At 48.2% G+C, this 19,986-nt stretch overlaps 1 long non-coding RNA gene across 2 annotated transcripts; it reads right to left on the minus strand.

Moving 5' to 3' along the window:
* Positions 1–1,296: 1,296 nt before the first annotated feature.
* On the minus strand, positions 1,297–13,092 carry LOC311605255. 2 transcript variants are annotated; one of them, XR_014781864.1, is made up of 4 exons: positions 12,891–13,092; positions 12,733–12,781; positions 12,540–12,652; positions 1,297–2,714 (listed from the first exon to the last, which is right to left on the minus strand). It is a non-coding gene; the product is annotated as an uncharacterized lncRNA (long non-coding RNA). The 2 variants fall into 2 exon arrangements; XR_014781865.1 differs by lacking the exon at positions 1,297–2,714 and adding an exon at positions 8,845–9,128.
* Positions 13,093–19,986: the final 6,894 nt, after the last annotated feature.

Below are 19,986 nucleotides of genomic sequence, written 5' to 3' on the forward strand. Positions count from 1 at the left end.
CCACCTGCTAAGTCCACTGGGTTGGGAGGCATACTCTGGAACATGGTCAACCAACCAGGACTCCACCTTTAAAAAAAAAAACCAAAGACTCTACCTCCCCTAAAAGTTATCAACAGCCTACAGTTCCTGAGAGAAGGGTGGGAGTGCTCAGCCCCGTCCTCCAACCATGATAGAATACTGCCCTTCTTGCTAATCTTGAGCAGGTCTCATGCAGGCCACCTCAGGTACTATGACTCTGGGTACCCTTGCCCCTGCAGGCACCGTTGCCGGAGCTGGAGACAAAGCCTTGCTCAGTACGTGAGGCAGCTAGCAGCTCTGCCCTTCAGAGCTCACATGGAGACACCAGCTGCAGCCACATTGAAAGAAGTGACAATGTTGTTGCTAGGACTCTGCCACCTCCTTGCAAAGCGACTATACTGTTCCTATCCCTGTTCTGTAGGCTCATGAACAGCCAGGCGAAGAAGCTGACAGGCTTTGAGAAGGTCCTAGTTCACCTTCAAGGAGCTTTGTGATGTAGGCCCCATTACCTAGTTTCTCGGTACTACAGGTACTTGGTAGGCGTGGCCAGGGAGCTCCAGGGACCTGTCTGCATCCTGCCCCCAGCACCGAGGTTAGAGACGAGCATCCTCATGCCCAGCTTTTATGTGGAGCCTGGGGATCTGAACCCGGGTCCTCATGCTTGCACAGCAAACACTTTACTGACTGGGTCATCTCCCCATCCCCTAGATATGACATTTTTAATCGTGAAATTATCTTAGTGTCCTAACCTGTCAGTAAACAAAAAAAAAAAAAACAAAACAAACAAACAAAGAGTGAGTTTAAAAAAGCCAACTGAGTGACTTGGCATCCTAAAAAATATTTATTGCTAACTTAGACCACATTAATCAATGTATAGGGTCTACATTAAAGGTGAAAAAATAAAATGTTTACTCCATTTGTCAAAAAGAATACAGTTAACATGAACTAGAGACAGATGCTAGAGAAAGTGAAGGAGTCCAAGGTGGCCAAGTAGACTTGGTCAGCATTCATCTCCTTCTCTACAAAGAAGAATCAAAGCTGTGAGGGAACAAGTGCATTTTGAGGAGAGTGGCCCGGAAATGATGGTGAAAAGAGGCCCTGCCCAGGTGAGGGAAGACTGTGAGGCTCTGGCTGCTCAGGGATGACTTAGTGCTCTTCTCATGGGGTGAAATACAGAAGGACAAACTCCACCCCCTCCTCCTCTCCCAGCTCCATACTCCCCTGCCTCCTTCTTTTCCCCTCCCCCTCACCACACCGCAAGGCCAACCCCACCCCCAGTCTTGGTCTTCCCTGCCTCCAGAAATTGAGGGGCCCATACAGTTGTGGACATGGTGGCCTTACCAGATCCTCAGAGTTCTGTGCCCTGGAACACAGGAGTCTCTGCCACTTCTTGCTCATCTGATTATTTTTAGTGACAGTGACATTCCTAAGTCCACGAACCAATGCACTGGCCTACCAATTATCTAGATGGTTGAGCTCTTGGGATATGTGGTGGAGAGCCCGAGAGCTAAGATCTCACTCCTGAGTAGGGGCTCTCCTGGGGAACCCTTGCTTGACAGAGAACAGCCATTGTACACCACAAATTCAAGGCTGTGACTCTTTTTGATGGCCCAACCACAATGCTACAGCAGGGCCTTCCGCTCAGCTCCAACAGGGCACTGACGCTCATCTTCCAAGGCCTATACACTTCAGGTAGGCTCTGGCTAGTGAATTAAATGTGTATCTCTCTAACTGTGGCTGGGATGACCCTGGTGCCAACTTGGAGTGTCTGTAGTCTTCATTACACAGGCCCTAAAGGCCTGGAAAGTCACCACCATACATAGTTGCCATGGTAATATGGGATCCTTCCCCATGAAGGTCAGGGCTCTATCCTTCAGTAAGTGGGCTGGCTCTGATCCATGGTGAGACTCATGTTTCTCTTCTTCTCCTCCTCTTCCTCCTCCTCTTCTTCTTTCCCCCTCATGCCAGCCCCTGGCCTCTGCTTTATTTTTAACTTCCTGTTGGCTGAAATAATTACCTTCATACTTCTGTTTCTGATATATTCTCTCTCTCTCTCTCTCTCTCTCTCTCTCTCTCTCTCTCTCTCTCTCTCTCTCTCTCTGTGTGTGTGTGTGTGTGTGTGTGTGTGTGTGTGTGTGTGTGTTCCTCTACTCTCTGTTAGTTTCCTCAAAGAAAAAATGAACCATTCACCTCAGCAGGCTCAGAACTTCCTTGATTTTAGTACCAAGAGTTCTACATCCTGAAAAGGGAGATGTGGTTAGTACCCCTGCCCTAAAAACATCCTCTACAAGCCAAGAGCATAAATCTGCAGGCCAGGTCCCCTAGCCAACACTTGGCTTGTACTGCTCATGACAGTCACCATGGCTACCAGCCTCTGAGATGGTAATCTCACACCTGTCCCCATTGTTATCGCCCATGTCACCTCCTGCCAAACCTGGTCTACCAAAACACAAGCCACCACCAAGAGCTCAGCTCCTCTCTCACTGTAAGGGAGTGGCAGACAGCCAGGGCCCGGCTGTGGGATCCGTAGGGGCGGGTTCCAGCCTGCCATCTTGCGCTCTTCTCTGAATCTCTGGCTCCTCCTGATACCTGACACAGTAATGCTGGAATTTCTGCTTCCCCTGGCACGGGCCTTATTTTCCCAGGTACCGTGGGCCCCGGGATCAGTATGGTAACCTCTTCTCCCAAAGGCCACCCTGCAAAGGAGAAGGTACAATGTCAGTAATCTCTGCCTTGTGTGGGCCCTGTCTCTTTCCCCTTCTCCCACCTAGCCAGTCAGGTACACACTCTTAGCCCTCACTCATAATCATGGGACATCCCTGTCCCACCCTCTCAACTTCTTCCCTCCCCTTAGAAGACCCAGTACATTCCTACTGTGGCTGTTCACAGTAATTATGATCCTAGCTTCTAGCTGTGTCCAGGAAGGGAAGCTGTGTCCATGAGCTGTAAGGCAGAACCTAGCACATCCTTCAAACAAGCGCAGAACACACACACACCATACCACACACACATACTTATATGCACACATGCACATACACACACATACACACACATACATACACACACCATACCACACACACATACATACATACACATACACACATACATACATACATACACATGCACCATACCACGCACACACACATACTTATATGCACACACACCACATCATAGGCAACTCAGTAGACCCAGAGGCTAAGTAATCTGATTTCCAAATGTTCAAGGTCTCTGAACCAGAGACCTCCATCATGGGTTCCATCGTCCTGCTCCTTCTCAACCAGGTTAGGCCCTTGGCCTAGCCATCTCACATAGGGTTGAGACTGCAAAAGCCTGAATGTGGAACTCTGCCCTGTAACCAAGCCTGGACCCTTAACCTCAGTGTCTTGTCCCCACCCCTTACTGCAGAACTGAAACTCCCAGTGAAGATGAAAAAGCCTGCGACTTTCACACCCAGCCTTAAACTGCTAATTACTCATGTGGGACTTTTTATTGTTTGTCTCCAATCCATGGGTTGCATTCAGCAGGGGCCATAACAATCTCACTGTCCTTATAATTATGAGTTTGCTGTCATTGTCCACTTCCTGCCCTACTTCCTTTCAGCCCAGTTCCTCCACAGAGAAAGATTTCCCAGTGGCCCCAAGCCCTGTCACCTCCAACCTGCTCTCAGGACCCCCACACCGCCATTGAACCCATCTACAGTGCTTCTGGCCAGCAGACGAGCTGCCCGTCATCCCACCTGGGTCCTCCCTCAGACTAGTCCAGTCTCTGAGCCAGGCTGCAGAGATTCAATAGGTGGAAGGGCACCCCCTCCCCTTAGGATAATGGTAATGAGTTTAGGGATGAGAGGAGCTATCTTGGAAAAAAGACAAGAAGCAGTTATGCGGTGGCCACATGGACACAGAATCCAGTTCTGGCCTTGACTCCCTCTGTCACCTGGGTGCTCACTACCCATGTGAAGCCTGTGGGAAATGTCCAGAGCCCTGATCTCAGCACACAGCCCTCTCATCTGGCCCTCAGCTCTGGCCTGCTGAACTCCTTGTGTGTTTTCCTACCCCGAGACTCTCCCCAGGCTTTCAGACATGCATCTCTTGATGCCTGACACGCCCTCCTCTCTGTTCTTCAGGCCCCTCTCTTCCTACTCCTTTTCCTTTACAATGCACCCCAATTGCCCCTCTAGCAGCGTCTCCATCTGTTCCCACCCCTAACAGAACCCTCCTGCAACCCTGGTCCATCCCTCTTGACTTTTGGTACTTATCTGAGAATGTGGGAACTTTGAGCCTTTAGCCCCATGGCTTTTATCTTCCTGCCCTAGTTCCTAGCATGGCACTGGTACAGAGGGGCGGTAGGCAGTGTCTGCAGAAGAAACGGGGAGAGAGGGGCTGCAGGAATCTGCAGGGCACACTGATGGGCGAGCCTCAGGGGTCTACACTGTCCTCACTCTGCTCTGAACCCACCCAGAGGAACTGGGGTTGGGGCTACAGTTCTCTATAAGCTCTTGAAGGCAACGGAAGAGTAAGCATCCAGCCCTGGCACTGGGAGCTGTGGTGCTCCTGTGCCTGAACAGCCAAGGTCAGAGGCTGTGTCCCCTCATCCAGCTCTAGTCTGGGCCTCTCTATAACACCCCCTGCAAGGACTGAAGCTCAACATCCTAACGGGGGCCCCCAGGGCCTCTACCTTTCCCAGTTGTCATGAAATCCAACACAGAATTCGAAAACACCTGTTGTTGTTTTTGTTTTTTACAAGCTTCTATTTCAAATGTTTAAATTGTGTTATATCGTGTTTCATAAGGCCATGCTCACATAAGCACATGATAAATTTGAGGGCACGCCCCCAAGCCCCCTTCTGGTTCCTCCCCACTTCCACTACCCCCTGCCTTGCAGCAGCTTTGCTTTTACAGTGGCAACTTTGCCATTGATGTTTCTGTATCTATAGAGAATCTACAAAATATAGGATTTAAAGGTGAGAGAAAACACGTACTATTTGTCTCTCTAAGACTGGCTTAATTCATGTAGTATGATTGGTCCCAGAGGCATCCATTGTTTCACAGATGACACAGTTTCACTCTTTACAGATGAAAAGATGTCCATTGTACATATAAGCCACATTTGCTTTCTCCATTCCTCTGCTGTCGATACCTGTGTTGGATCTATAACTTAGCTATTGCTCAGAAGGCTTTAGCACACATTGACAGGAAAGGATCTCTGTGGCAAGTTGACCCAGGAGTGGCATAGTAAGATCATATCATTGGGTCTGTTGTTTCTAGTGGCTTGAAAAACCTCTCTGCTGGCTTCCATAGTGGTTGGACTAGATTACATTAGTATTAGTATTAGTATTAGTATTAGTATTAGTGTTAGTGTTAGTGTTAGTGTTAGTATTAGTAATCATATTATATGTCGAATTACCTTTTATTCACATCTTCACTAGCATTTGTTGTTACTTGTTTTCTCGATGATCGCTGTTCTGCCTGAGGTCCCTGAGCTAAAGGTGAAATGAAGGTCAAAGAACTCCATGTGGAAAAACATTCACACGCACCATCTATCAGAAAAGGGCAACTCAAAGGCATATTGAGAATCCACCTCACCCCACTCAGAAAACACCTGCTCTGGGCCCAGCTCTCTGCCGGGAACCCCATATTTCCAGCTGACCTCCGAGCCTGAGGATAGAGAGCAGGTTCTAGTGTTGGACAAGGCTGCAGCTGTGGGAGCCCACCGCTGGCCTGGGCGCCTGTTGAGCTATGTATATGGCTGTGCTCCCATTTGACCTTGTCTGTATCTCCTCAGCTTCTCTCCCAGGATCCCGACAGCCCAGGCCTCTGAGCACAGCTACGGAGGGCACTGGTTCTGCGCGTGACCCGGCGATACAGCCAAGGGCGAGATGAGCTGAATGGGTTTGAAAAGATCAGTCCAGCTGTCCGTGGAAACTGAGTTGGTGAAGGTGGGACAAAAGGATACTTCAAGAGACTTTCATTCCCCTTGATGACAGATGATGGCAGTGTAGGGTGGAGGGGCTGCCGGCGTAAGGATGGGTGGAAGGACATCATGGATGGGGGTGGGGACTTCCCTGGAACAGCTTCTGAGAGGTGGCAGTGGAGAGGATAAGGAAGGAGGCAGGACAGTGCTGAAGAGAACAGGGCTCCAGATTGCTGTTGGCCCGTAGAGAGAAAAGAAATATGGTAGAGGCGACCACGGGGCTGGCTGGACACTTGCTCTCTTAACTTCCTCCTAAATATGTAGCAAGTGAGTGCATGGTGACAGCCCCTAGTGTGACACAGTCCTCTAGAGTCTCCTTAGGCCAGTGGCATCTGTGAGTACAGTTTCTAGGCTCTTTGTGCTAGGGCCCAGCATGCACACACAGGACATCTATGTCCTTGGTAGGCAGCGCCATTTTGTTTAGAACTCCAGAAGAAGATTCCAGGTAGATGGAAAAGGAGATGGAAACATGAGGCTGGGCCTAGAGGAGCCGGGGAGTCTGGGACAGCTGGGAATGAAACTAGAGGACGCCGTGATTGGACTCAGTCAGGACAAAGGGAGGTCACTCCCTGGAGGTGGCGCTCCATCGCGAACTTCACAGAGTCTGTAAGCTCCAAGTCGTCTTTGTTTTGGTGACAGTGGTTACCCAGACTGTATATGTGTTCAGGAAGAGTCTGAGGAATGGCCCTATCCATTGGTAATGTCTGCTGTGGCTGCAGTAGAACTCGCAGGGCTGTGTAACTCCTGCCATCTCATCTATAAGAAAGATCCATTAAGTGTGTGGGGGTGGGGGGAGGGGCCTCAAGATGCCTGTCATAGGAGTCCAGTTGGAAGTGGCAATGCTGGGGCCATGGTGCCAGTGAGTCAAAGATGAGTTGAAAAGTACCTTGGGTACTTGAGTGACTGAATTTTGGACAGCTGGAACAGCTGAGCAAATACCTCACCATAGCTCCTCCTCTAATGAGGGCATGAAGGAGGAAGAAGAAATGACAGACAAAACGGGGCCGGCCCCTCTCTCCTCTGGCAAAAAAAAAAATGCCCTCAGTGAGAGAGCACGTGCCCAGCAGCAACCCCACACAGGACACTGCCTGTGTCCCCTTCCCCTCCTCCTTGTAAAGTCAGTGCATAATTACCGGAAAGCATTTTTAACTGAATTTTAGATGAGCATTTTGACAAAATATAATATTGGCAGCAATCGTTATCAAACATTCATGTGTAGTAGGAGAGATAAAGCCCGGAATCCATTATTCATACGGCGTGTGTATTACCAAGCCTGCACCAGGGGCTGAATCTCAATGAAGCTGCCCGAGCGCTATTTTCTGCCAGACGCAGGCTTTCAGCATTTACATTATTCACTAGGTTTTCCAGAACAGTAAATCTTAAATATATATTTGTGTTGGGAAGAGCGTGTGTGCATGTCTGTATACACACAGAGGGATGAGCACCCATTTGGGCATAGAGTCAGTGGGTGTGTGCACAGCAGGCGCACGTCACCGTGGACTCCCCTGCTCCATGCACAGGCAGTAAAGCCACCCACGCCAGGGCTTCCATCTCCAGACCCACTAGCGTTGCTCTTGGAACCTTGGCATGCCATGGACCACAGCACGTTGGCTGTAGCAGCTTGAGAGGCATGCTTCTTCAAGTCTCTGCCACGTGTGGTAGGGCCTGTCCCCCGAGACTACACGGTTCATCTGGGAAGGGACCATGGAACATTCTGAAGGGTGGCTGGATTCTATCCCCTTCTGACGCGGCACTACACTTCATGTGTTGGTGTTTGCTTGTCACCAGCACCAGAAGGCATTCGATTCTTCTTTGGCACCCTTCCCGCCTCATCCCAAGATCCATTTGGTTAAAAGCGATGCTTGTTTTCTTGTAGCCACCTTCATGAAGTCACAGGAGAAGCCTTCTGGAGCATCAGGCCAACATTCAGTGCTTTCAGCACAGCAGAAGGTCCCAGGGGTCCTTAGAGGTCTCCATCTCTCTGATCTTCCTCCCATGGCCTGTGTGGTGCTTGCTAGAAGCCTCCCACACCCACTTCAGGACCAAGAGAGCAGAACATGGTACACTGCCTATGGCTAAATTCATCTCAGGAAGTCCTTCAAGCTGAGTTCTGCCTCTTCCCCACTCTATAGCTGCTAGATAAGCCTGTGTCTGTATTGTAGCCACATGGTTATGACTCGCATGTCTGCATCAACCCCACTGACATCCGCCTCTGCCTCCAACAGCCCCACACTTGACCCTCCATGGGTTCCCATCTCGGGACACTCTCCAATGAACTTATTGCAGGCTAGACCCCCCAAGGCCATCTTAGAGAACCTGGCTCCTCTGATCAACAAGGAGAAGTGGAAGTGAAACTGAAAGATGGAGGCTGAAGCTTTGCCCACCTTCGAGGTATGCCAGCTTCCCAGAGAGTTAACCACTGTGGTGATAGCTACACCTCCCCGCCACCTGAGGACTATGTTGAGCAGAAACCCAAGCCTTTACAATGAGCCTTCATAGAAGCCAAGGAATGGCAGGCCATCTGGTCCAAGTAATAATCCTTGCTCAGGCCGGGCGTGGTGGCGCATGCCTTTAATCCCAGCACTCGGGAGGCAGAGGCAGGCGGATCGCTGTGAGTTCGAGGCCAGCCTGGTCTACAAAGTGAGTCCAGGATGGCCAAGGCTACACAGAGAAACCCTGTCTCGAAAAACCAAAAAAAAAAAAAAAAAAAAAAAAAAAATAATCCTTGCTCATGAAAAGCCATCTTAGACAGCCCAGCCCAGCAGACCTCACACGGCCTCTACAAGCTGATTTGCTACTGCTGCCTCAAACAAGACCCAGATAGCATAAGGCGAAGGATGAGGCACCCCCTCTGCACCCTAACAGAATCCCTGATCCAAGGGTCATGAGCCTTAAAAAAAACAGCTGAGGGTTTTTGTTTTTTTCTCCACATTTTACTGTAAGTTGTTATGCAGCAGTAGGTAGCTATACCACGGGAATAGATTCAGCTGTTGCAGAAAACTCACCCACAGTCATTTGAACAAATAGCAGCCATTTTCCTTCACAGCAAAGAAGGATGGCTGCTCGTGGAATCAAGGCCATTGTGTTTACCATTTTCTTCAAGTTGACAAGAAGGCTGCTGCTGCTCCACATACCTTGTTCCTACCAGAAAGTAGGAAGAAAATAAAAGGCTTTCACAGCCATACTAAGACTCTTTTACATAAGGGAGCCTCAATTTCCCAAGATCCACCAGCAGCAGATGATGGCTGCTTAATTCTTTATGACTTGGGTCATATGGCCACTCCCAGATGACAATGGGGCACAGAGGATATCATGAGTGTCTTATACTATAATCTACCTGTGTCAGCCAGCGTTCCATCACTGTGACAAAATACCTAAGAAAAACAACTTTAAAAGAAGATACGTTTGTTTTGGCTCATGGTCTCAGAGGTGTCAGTACGCGAGCACTTGGCCCAGTTGCCTTGAGGGTGACATGAAGGATGATTCAAGACGACGGAAGTAGAAGGACTGAAGGTAGAGGCTGGCTTAGCTGTAGCAGGGATAAGGGTGTTCAGGGTGATGTGAGTGCAGGTGTCACGGCAGGTGCCAGTGGTGGGTTCAGATGAGTGACATCTTTCTAGGGTAGAGCCACACATTCAAGGATTGAGACACATGAACCCTGGTTAAGGTAATTGTGAAAGAAAGGGGACTCGGGTAGACATAATGAGGAGATACAATGGGAAAATCACCACGTACGGGCAAAAGAGAAAGAATTATAATAGAAAACTCTGCTCAGATCTTGAAAATAAATGAAAACAAATGGACAAAATGGGTGGTTTTCAAAGAAAGCATCAATAATGAAAATGAACCCTGTTTCTCAGGGCCAAAATGGAGAGTGCTGTGAAAAAGCCACTGTGCACTGCAGAACTAGCCCCGCTCTCCCTCAAAGGACTCCATCACACTCTCAAGGAGAAGGGAGCTCCGTCCTCCTAAATGCTGTGCAAGAGAACCAGAGCCTAAAAATCCAGCAAAAACAGTAAAGATAAAACCCCCAAATTATAAGATAGACAGTTGATATCATAGGTGCCCCCGACTTGCGATGAGGCTAAATGCCAAATGTGATCATTTATAAGCACCTAGGGAGAAAGTCACTTGGAGACAGATTCTCTAGATTTCCTTGGCCTGTGGGCATGTCTGGCGGGGTTATCTTGAGTGCCATAATTGATGTAGGAAGATCCAGTGAGAGTGAGTGGCACCATTACCTGGCTTTGGGCTCTGAGCTGTGCCAAGTGAGCTCAACATGGGGCACGCATGCTCCCATTTCTCTGCACTCCTGACCTGGATCGGGGGGGGGGGGGGGGGCAGGGGGGGAGCTCGGGTGTTTTAAGTTCCTGCTGCCTTGGCGTCCAGGCTATGATAGACTGTACCCTGGCATATGAGGCAAACCAAACCCTTCCTCCCTGAGTTGCTTGTAGTCAGGGTTTTTTATTACGGCAACAGAAATGAAACTAGAACAGATATCATAAGGGAAAAATATCCTGGTAGGAAGCTGGTTTTTGAGATATTGGTCCATTGCGTATCTCAGCTCAACACAGGAACACACTGTAAGCTGTCAGCTGGTTCCCTGATGACTCTGCTGCTGGCTGGGGCATAGGCTCAGCTCTGGAATGGCAGGAAATATGAGAGGGAACATATGTACTGTGTATCTATCCACCAGGTAGAGAAAAGACACATGTTCAAACTTCAAGTTCAATTTCTACTGCGTACAGACCACCTTCACAGCCTTGTAGCATCTGAAGTCCAGCCATGGATAGCTGTAGACTGTATGCTGTCATTAAGCCAATGACATGCAAAAGTCCTAAGGAAAACATGAGGAAGTAGAACACACACATATGCATTTGAAAGAGGTAACATGCCACCGCCTTGGGGCTCATTCTAATAATTCAAGATCCTTCTTCATGAATCAATTTATACAATTCATCATACTAAAGAAACCATACCATTTTCCACAAATGCCAACAGATCAGTTAGTTAAAAATCTTGATCTAAACACTTAATAAAATAGACCACTCTGGTAAAGATATAGAAAATTAAAAACAAACAACACTAAAAGAATTGTGGTAGGGTTTTGTTTGTTTTTGTTTTGTTTGTTTTTGTTTTGTTTTGTTGAGAAAGGGTCTCTAACATATCTCTGACTGTCATGGAACTCACTTTGTAGACCAGGCTAGCCCCTAACTCACAGACATCCACTGCCTCTGCCTCCTGAATGCTGAGATTAAAGTGTGTGCCACCACCCTACTCAACTAAAAGAGTTTTAGAATGAATTAATTTATATAAAAACTCAGTGGCTTTCTCTCATACAACAATAGCCAATTGGAAACTTAAAACAAAAAGACATAGAATATTAAATAGGTAGAAATCTAATCTATACTAGATGTACCTGGTCTGTGGAAGGAAATACTTCTAACTCTTCTAGAGAACATAAATCAAGACTAAGATAACCGGGCTGGAGAGATGGCTCAGAGGTTAAGAGCACTGGCTGCTCTTCTAGAGGTCCTGAGTTCAATTCCCAGCAACCACATGATGGCTCACAGCCATCTATAATGAGATCTGGTGCCCTCTTCTGGCCTGCAGGCAGAGCACTGTGTACATAATAAATAAATAAATCTTTAAAAAAAAAAAAAGACTAAAATAACCAAAAGAGTACTTGCTATTCTTGGGTGAGAAAAGCCATTTTTGACAAACTCTACTTCCCTCTACATTAATCTATATTAGTACTATCCAAAAATACAAACAAGTTTTTCTTTTTCTTTTTTCTTTCGTTGTTGTTGTTGTTGTTGTTTGAGATAGGGTTTCTCTGTGTAGCCTTAGCTGTCCTGGAGTCATTTTGTAGACCAGGCTGGCCTCGAACTCACAGAGATCTGCCTGCCTCTCCCTCTCAAGTTCTGGGATTAAAGGCATGTGCCACGACTGCCTGGCTTCAAATAGAAGTTTTTAACCCAAAAGCTCGTATCTAAGAAAAGCTGAGAAATCTCTGAAAAGAAGAAGCCATTTGTAATTGGTTATTAAAGGTGTCATCTCACCAACTTGAAAGTCATTCCTCTGAATAGACAGAACTTATGAGAGATATTTATCATGTTTTGTATAACCTAGTGTCCATTGGATACTTGGAGCATTTGGTCACCATGGACCTGCCTCCCCAGGGCCAAACAGTCAACCTTGTAGCTAGCGTAGCCTTGAGACAGCAGCTCTAGAAACCAGGTGCCTCACATAAGGCTCAAGAGAGAACAATTGGGAGGACAGATGCCGCATGAAATCTGACTCCATGGAGCTCCTGGGAATGGTGGTCCTGATGACTGGTACCCAGGCCCAAATCCCTTGAGGACAGAGGAGCCTCCGTGAGAAGGCTGAGTTGTTATGCAACATTTTCCTCCCAATAATGCCCTTTGAGATAAATACTACTAAACACTGTGTTTGCCTTACTATCCAATGCAACCAAATAAGGAAAAAATAGGATGTAACATTAAAGCAACAACAGGGAATTCTGAGTGGATACAATCTCCAATAGGTTACCTCTCTTCTCCAGTCTGCAGAGTAGGCTCTCATGTTTATAACTTCAAATCCAGACTGACACGTCTTCTAAAGCTTACAATGTGATGTCCGTAAGTCAAACAGGTCAAATGTATCTGGAAGAATTAGGAATGATGGCTACCATTGATTGAGCACTCAACATGTGTCATACACAGTCCTGTAGGCTCGCGATTACCTCATGATCCTTTAGGACAATCCCAACTCATCATTCTCACTTTGCAAACCTGGAAACCAAAGGCAAAGAGGTTTCTGAAAATTCATATATAATTAAGATGATATTTGAATTATGAGGAGAAAGAAACATCACTCAGTGATGCGACACAAGATAGCCACCTGGAAAGATAAGGAGGGTCCCTTGTCTTTCTGCAGTTAATTCCACACAGATCTGATGGAAAAGAAAGGACTTAAATCACATCCATCAGAAAATGCAAAAGGATGCTTAAGATTTTGGCATAGAGCAGGCTCTTTTGAGTAAGATACAGCATTCAGAAACCATCCAAATGAGCAGCACGTTGATTACATTAATATGGAGCATCTCATCCTGCGAAGAAAGAGAGTAGAGATAAACCAAGAAAGAATAATCGCAGCCCAAATGCCAGTGGGCCAATGCAAGTAAAGATCTCATAAGTCGCTAAGAAGAAAAACAAACCCAACACCTGATACCATGTTTTGGTGCTTTCCCTGGAGGTTTTGGTCTTGCTTTGGTCCTTCCTGTCACTGTCCTCTTCCCATTCTTCCCTTCTAGAGTGGGAATGTCTCCGTGCCATTGGGTATTAGTTATGTAAGTTGGGGCTTCTGTTTGTTCCCTTTAGTTAATTTTACAGGGACTGAGAGCTAGGAGATTGCCTTGAGTCTCAGCAGACACTTTGGACTTTTGGAGAGTGTCAGGACATTAAAGATGGTGGGGACTTTGGACTGAATGCATTTTGCATGATGAGATGACAATAAGCCTATAGACACCCGGTTCAGACTGCTACAGTTATAATGTGAAACACAGAGAGAGAGACACACACAGACAATGACACGCATGCACACCCACACAGCAGGAGGTAAGGAAATGACTTTACAGATAAAAACCACTTCTTTAAAAAAATTCAAACTTTTTGTTTGTTTTTTGAGACATGGTTTCACATAGTCCAAAATGGCCTTAAGCTTGTTATGTAGCCCAGGATAGCCTTGCAATTCAGATCTTCCTGTCCCAACATACCAAGAGCTGGAGTCACAGGAGATGTTCCATGCCCAGCTCAAGATGCACTTTGTATTAAGAGAGAAAAGAAAACACCAGGCAGCTGTTGGAAACCAAGAGATTATGGCAAGCCAAGGCAGCAGTGGAAACAGAGAGCAGATGACTGTGTGAGGGCAGATAGTGGTGACAAGATGTGTGGGTAACACATAAAGAGGCTTGAGCACTGCTTTGGGGCTTTGAGGTTTCCTGCAAGCAATGGAAAGGGGTCACCACAGTTTCTTATAGGTCATGTAGATCATAAGCAATATGATCCACTGAGCTTTGTGTTTCTCTCACATGCTTTTGGGAGCATTTATTCTTCTGCACTTTCTTTAAAAGAAAAAGATATCAATAAACTTGTATGGTTGTATTCCTTTTATTTTTCTAACATACAATGTTTAACACAAGATTTTATCAACTTCTGAGTAGTCCTGCATTGTATTTTGATCATGTTCACACACACACTATGACACTATTTTGCTCCTCTCCAACCTTTTAGAGTCTTCCCACCCCCTTGGAGAAGGAGTAATACAAATGTCCTATTTGTAGCTGAGCGCTCCACATTTATTCTTTGCACTTTTAACCAGTTGTTGAGATTTTGTTTTAACCATCATTCCCTATACGAAGGAACTTCTCTGATGGGGGTTGAGTGCTGACCTAATCTATGAGCACAGAGACGGAAATTTTTAGAGGACAATTTGTTACCCAGTTGTTCATTTAGCAAAATAATACTAGTAGGTTAACCCATAGAACAGCATGTGATGCATTTCTTCCTGCAGAGTGGGCCTTAAATCCCATCAGAAAATGGTTGCTTATCCCCCATAACATTTGTGCCACCATTGCCCTTATCGGCATATCTTGAAATACCAATGCGTGGGTGGCATTGAGAATGCAGATAAACAATGGGGAGGCAACACACTGGGCATTTGCTCTGTGTGGGAAGGAAGCTGGTGAGGGAGTGAGGTGAGGAAGACTGGACAGAGAGTGAGAAAGTCTATTCTTAGTGCACACAGTACATCTAGGGAGTGCTTGTCCACCCTGTCCGCCCATTCTCAGGCCAATTCCTGAGCTGCTAACGTGCAGTCCTCCCCATGGTTGCTCTGGATTAGTGTCATCAGATTCCCACAGGGCACCATTGCTCCCTTACTTCATAGATGGGACTCTTGGGTTCAGAAAGCTTAAGGAATGATCCCACTAGGGAGCTGCACATGTCAGAACCACAGTCTCTGTGTGGTGCTCACCTCTGCTCTTCCACTCGGGTCCCCTTCCTAGCCTCCATCTCATCTCACTCACATACCTATAGGAACCAGAGGGCCCTGGTGCTGGTGGGGAGACACACAGCAGCCAATCAGAGAATGGAAATTTCCTCTACAGTGCAGACTATGTGCTGGCCTTGTAAAGGTGAGTTTATTAGTGTCTAGCCTGTGGATGACTGGAATGGCTCTCTTTCCTCACTGTGCCACAGCTAGGACCAAAGAGCACTGTGAATAGCTTAGAGTTTATGTGTCAGCTTTTAAAAATCAATAATCTCCCCCTTTGGGAGACACTCTCAGTGGGAAACAGAAGAAATTGCTCATTGGCTTCGGCGTGCACTTGGCACATGATGAAGCATCTGAGGAACTAGTTGGACGTTGTAAGAAGGTGCCTTTCATCTGCCAGCAAGTGACACCCACCCCCCCACACACACAACGGCCCAGCACCATCAGTCACACAAGGATGGCAGCCCACACCCAGTCAGCACCCACTGGTTCATCTACTCCAGGTCACTTTCTATCTCCTGCAGTTACTACCCAAAAGCCCAAAGCTCAACATCACTACTCGAGTCTTGATTTACACTACAGCTACAGAGAAGAGCGACCTTCTGCGTGCGTCAACCTCAACTTCTCCATTCATAAAGGAAAGATAAGAGACAGCCTCTCAAATGGTCACCCTGCTAAAATGACACAGTCACCTCCCCTGAAAGGCACATGCATGGCACAAGCCATTTCCACATGTTGGGGCATCGTCGGAGTCTGAACTAGTTCCGACAAGTCTGCAGACTTTATGTGGGAGGATCCCAAAGTCATAGAGTATAGGTATGCAGCTCTCCTCTTGTCCCAAGGAGGGTACATTTTTTTCCCTGGTTTTCAGGTATAAGTATGGGATTGGTCAATGGGAGCTGCCAGAGGACTGAAGAGAAAGAAGGGTAGGCATAGCCAAGTAGTAATGATTGCACAGGGGTTATAAATAGAGCTGTCCAGTATCTAAAGACAGTAGTGTCAAAAAGCAGGAGCGTAGGACAGCCACCCAAGCTTGCTTTCCCTGGATTAAGGTATCTCCACTTTGGGACACCAGCTCTCACCCATCCCTTCCCATCAGAGCTGGGGACAGAGTGACTACAGCGGTGGAGGGAGCTGAGGTGAGAGTGACCTCTGCCCATGAGGCTGACCGACAGAGACTGCGGCAAGGGTGTGCCCCTCCACGCTCCAGTGTTCCCTCCTTCAAGATCACAGCTGTGCCTGGTCAAGGCAGATGATGGTCTCTCAAAATCTGTTTGGGGACCTCAGAGACCCACAGATGGAAGCAAGATTGAGGATGAAGAGAGGAATAGCTGATTTCAGGGCAGTAGGCAGCATGTCTCAAAGAGCCAGCGCAGCCTCCCTGATGCCCACAGGCCTTTCTGATGGGAGTCCACACTGGGGCTACCCTGTTCAGGACAGCCTCACTTTTCTGTCAGGTATCACTTAAGCAGGAGCCATCCTGTGCTTGATGTTATAAGTAGCTTAGAAGTGAAAGAGACTGCTATTATCACCACAGCAGAGGCCAAAGGAGCTAGGCCTGACCTGTGGCCCTCAGTGACATAGAGACAGAGCAGGCAAGGAATCACCCCCAACTGACATGTACCCCCAGATGGAGTTTGAGGCAGGCTGCTGGTCCAGGATGTGCCATGCAGGGCAAATAGGCTTGCCAAGAGCCTGTTCCTTCAGGAGCATGGAGCACCCTGCCAGATGCTTGGGCCAACCCCTCTCCCACCCACAGTGCTTTCTGCAAGCCGCCCAGCTGCCACTCAGCGGAGGCTCTTCCTCCAAGCGGAGGACCTTCTTCCTGCCCTGCCCGCTCTGGATTTCCTTGAGGTCACAGGTTATCACCTTCTTTGGGTCCCCCTTGGCCTCTGGCTACAGTGTCCACTTTCTGACAGTCACTGGGTCTGACTGTGATTTAATTGGGAGCATGCAAAACCCTGATTGTCCCATAATTATAAGGCAGAGAAATTACTGGAGCATCAAAGGTTGCTCCCAATTGCTAGATTAATTGTCCTTCCTTATCTCTTCATAGAAAAGGCCACTCGGCAGAGACAAAAGCCAGCTAGTTTCTATTCTGGAGCAGCCTGACAGGAGGATGAGGGGCTGCTGTTGGCTCCCAGCCACTTCTTCAGACAGAAACCTCTGCTGTGCCCAGCCAGCCCCAGCAGGCCACACACTTAACCCTGTCACTAAAACGCTAAGGCACAACACAATCTCGCTCCAACTCCTCTCACACCAGCCTGATGGTGACGCTACCTGTCCCTTGGCTTGCCAGTTCTCAGTGCCACGGCCTATTGTCTTGCTATGCATGGTGGTATATGAGTGCACATGTGGAAAGGATGTGCAAAGGCCTTCCCTGTACCAGGTGTCAGGTCACATTTATACCCTTCCCTTTTATTTTTATATCCTGTTCGCAAATGGCACTCAGGACAGTTAAGCAAGCTTCCTGAGATCACAGCCTAGGATGGTGGAGCTGGCATCTGCGACCAGGCACCTTCTTTGGTTTTCTTTATATCTGTTTCACTGTTCTCTGGGCCTGTGTACAAGGTATATGGACAGGTGGTTGTCTCAGGACACTGAAAGTTCACGCATGAGCAATGGGTGCACACTGAACAACTGTCTAGGCACACATGTGCATTTGACTCACTCACTTTTTAAAGTCCTAGCCAGACTTTGGGAGTTTGAAAGCTCTGGCCCAAGTTGTGGATGAGGGCTGGAATCCAAGAGCAGCATACAGCATCGCTCTTGGGCTTGCCCCACTCTAAAGAGGCTAAACTTAGAGAGCAGGACTGCAGTGGCCCAGTACAATGGTCCCCGGTATCAGCAGGGACCCCAGTGGTGAACTGATTCTTAGCCCTGCTGAATAAAAGGCAGCTGTAAGACAAATGCACACCCATTTAGCAGCCAGGAACGCAGCCTCCAAGGCTCTGAAACCATGGCTGCAGCAGAGTGGCCAGCTGCAGGGGCTCTGGCTAGCAAAAGAGATGGCACTTTACGAGATGGCCATGTAGGCTCAGATGTGATGAGAGGACCACAGAGGCCCTTGGGAATACTCCCTGGATATATATGAGAAAGGGCTCCCCACAAGCTATCAAGGCTGAGCTGGGTTCTCTGAAGCCCTCAGTGGACTGGTCAGTCCCTGCCACGAGGCCACGGAAGTTGAGAGGGAGCTATGGGTATGGCAGAGTGCATTGCCAGTACCAGCAGGTTAAAGTGAGAGACAGCTCAGGGGTAGGGAAGGAGGCCAAGGGACAGAGGAAGGCAGGGAATGGGGTGTGTTGTTTAATGGAGGAGATCAGGGCTTCTGTGAAAAGGCCAGCTCCAAGGCCAGCTCCAAGGCCAGCAGCCAGACCAGCAGGCCTCTGAGGTGGCCTCTTGTAGGCCATTTGGGACATCTTGCGGGTGTAGGCAGGAGCTCGTTTGAACCTTCTCGGCCCTGAATTGGAAGCAGGAATTAAACCATTCTGTTCCACTAAGGCGTTTCATTGACTTCTGGCAAAACACGATGTCCTGCTTCAAAGGGACTGCAACAGCAGGCTTAGGAGGCTCATTGACATCAAAGAAATATTAGCAAACAACATAAGCACGAGCTGCCTGCACGTGCAACCCACTCGGGCTGGCCCAGGAACATGTGGGCCCCCACATGCAGGGAAATGGTGCTGGGGACAAGATGTGTACCCGGTGTGGGTGGACCCCACATGTTTGCAAAGTACTTCAACATGTTGCCTCGGCAGAGGCTGCGCTGGACTCCTTTGCCCCTCCCCTCCCCTCCCGCATTCCTGTCAGGCTTCAGGTGGGGGTGACAGAGCTTGGTGCCTCTAATAGCAAGCCTCCCCCACTCTCTCAAGACCATGGAAAAGGACTGAGCCCACACAGACCAGAACATTCCTCAGAGTCACAGGGACATGGGGGCGGAGAGGGATTTCCTTGATTCCCAGAAGCCCCTGAAGACTGTGTTCTCGGTGGAGAGTGGGAGAGGCAGCTGTAACGGGGACCAGAGCAAGCCAGTGCCACCCAGGGCTTCCAAGGCTTCTCTGTCCAGTCGGGCTTTATTGGTTACTTTCCTCATCTCTGTGACAGAGCATCTCTGGATTAATGTCTCTGTCAATCTGGGGTGTAAGTCCATTACAGCAGGGAAGGCACGGGGGAACTGGTCACTGTTCACAGTCAGGGAGCAGAGCGGGGTAAGTGTTTATTTTCGAGCTCCTTCTCTTCTTGCTATGGAGTGGGAGAGCCTAGCCCATAGCCTAGTGTCACCCACATCAAGGGCGGGTCTTCCCACCTCAGTTAGCCTGATCTAAATATTCCTTCACAAACAGGTCCAGAGCTCTGCTCCCAGGACAATTCCAGATGCTGCCCAATCTCTGTATACCTCTCCTCCAAACATACCTGCTGGGTATGGGCCATGGTCTCTGTCCCATAGTCACATGTACTGATCCTGCACAGTGCTGTGACATACCCCAGGAGAGCCCCCAGACAAAGACATGCAAGCAGTTCAAGACAGAAAAAGAAAAATCCACAAGTTCCAAAGATTTCTTGATGCACTCCCCCGACACCTTTTCCCGGAAGTAGCTGTTTGTCATGATCTCTGAAGCCACATACTTCCCTGCAATTTATCATCCAATAACCTGTGAAGCGCCTGCAATTTGCCGAATACGGGCTGTGATGCCCTAAAAGAAGGTATCTGGAAGAGCATCATGGGGCTCTGTTCCCTGCCCGTGGCTTCCTCCATCTTGGATTAGGGTCCCAGGAGGGCACCTAGGTTTGCGCTGCGTAGGGAAGCAAGCATGGGGAAAAGAAGCTTTGAGGTTCCAAACAAGGTTTCAGAGTCTTCTTCTGTCCGTGGGGATCCTGGAGAGTGCCCCGGGAGCACAGTGAGTGACATGCCTTAGAGCCACAGAGCTAAGGCCAACCCTGGTAA

Source organism: Acomys minous (assembly GCF_964271855.1).
Source record: "Acomys minous genome assembly, chromosome: 9".
NCBI classification, from domain to species: domain Eukaryota; kingdom Metazoa; phylum Chordata; class Mammalia; order Rodentia; family Muridae; genus Acomys; species Acomys minous.